Genomic DNA, 1,422 nt, shown 5'->3' on the forward strand with positions numbered 1-1,422 from the left:
GCTATAGGCAGACGTATTAGGCTAGAGCCTATTCCGCGCTCAAGCTCGCGCATAAAGCAATTGCCTCAAAGCACCGGCAAAGTGATTATGAACGTGTCGGGGGAAAAGAAGACATTTTAATTATTTATTAATAAACTAGTGCTTTCTGAGTCAGTGTCGGGTGCAAAGATGAGGTTGCCGAATGCCGACGCTGACTCGCCATCTCCACATGGACGTGCCTTTAATAGAAATGCACCTTTTATACGGACTACAAAATTAGAGAATATTACAAAATCGAGTGGGCGAGTTTTCCTTATATTTATTTTATTATTCATATAAAAATTATAATAACCTGTTTTGGTTATATTTACTATTAATTGCAGAAGGTGCGCTCAGCAAAAATGACGCGAATATTGATGGTTTTCACGCTTAAGTCAAGTAAAAGACCGCTTCTTAAACCAGAGAAGGTGAACATGTTGGTATTCTCGTGGGAAAAACAGAAAAAAACATGCAAGCAGTGTCACCGGCAGCAAGTTTAGTTATACTTTTCTTCTTGAAACCTGGTGGATTTTTGTTAAATGTGAGCCAAAATCATCACAATTAAAAGAACCAAAGACTTAAACTACTTCAGTCTGTGTGCATTGAATTTATTTAATACACGAGTTTCACAATTTGAGGTGAATTACTGAAATAAATTAACTTTTCCACGACATTCTGTGACGTGCAGTGATCTAAAAATGCAGAGGATGCGATTCACAAATGAATGCCTGGCAAAGCTGTGTTTGTGACATAAAAAGATATTTGTTAATGTTTATTTTTATTTTTTTTTTGCAAATCTCATTTTATTTATTTGTGAATTTAATTTATGTTTGTGAAACTAAGATTTATTCGTGGATCTCATTCTATTTATTAGTGAATTTAAAAAAATCTCTTTACATTTATTTGTGGATTATAATCTATTTATCTGGATTAATGCAACAAAACAATCTCCATATGTATGGCTATATATACAGCACACTTTACTTTTGGGATGGTACTCTGCATGTGATGAGCAGTGCCTGGTTTCCTTCAAACATGATGCTTGGAATTGAGGTTCATCAGACCAGAGAATATTGTTTCTCACAGTCTGAGGGTCATTTAGGTGCTTTTTTGCAAATTCCATGTGTGTTTTCATGTGTCTTCACTGAGGAGAAGATCGAGTCTTGCCACACTGGCATAAAGCCCAGATCGGTGGAGTGTTGCAGTGATGTTTATCCTTCTGTAGATTTCTCCTATCTCCGCATATGATCATGGAGCTCAACTAGAATGACCATAAGTTTCTTGGTCACCACACTAACCAAAGCTCTTCTCCATCAATTGCTCAGTTTGGCCAGGAGGCCAGCTCTAGGAAGAGTCCTGGTTGTTTCAAACTTCTTCCATTAAAGGTAACAGGGACTACATGCT

The 1,422-nt window shown here is 37.0% G+C and overlaps 1 protein-coding gene across 1 annotated transcript in view; it reads right to left on the reverse strand.

The window, feature by feature from the left end:
• Positions 1 to 1,422, reverse strand: part of LOC107695376 (max dimerization protein 4-like) — a 19,649-nt gene that overhangs the window by 1,830 nt on the left and 16,397 nt on the right. The window lies entirely within an intron of this gene.

The sequence above is a fragment of the Sinocyclocheilus anshuiensis genome, unplaced genomic scaffold (genome assembly GCF_001515605.1).
Source record: "Sinocyclocheilus anshuiensis isolate Anshui unplaced genomic scaffold, SAMN03320099.WGS_v1.1 scaffold517, whole genome shotgun sequence".
NCBI lineage: Eukaryota > Metazoa > Chordata > Actinopteri > Cypriniformes > Cyprinidae > Sinocyclocheilus > Sinocyclocheilus anshuiensis.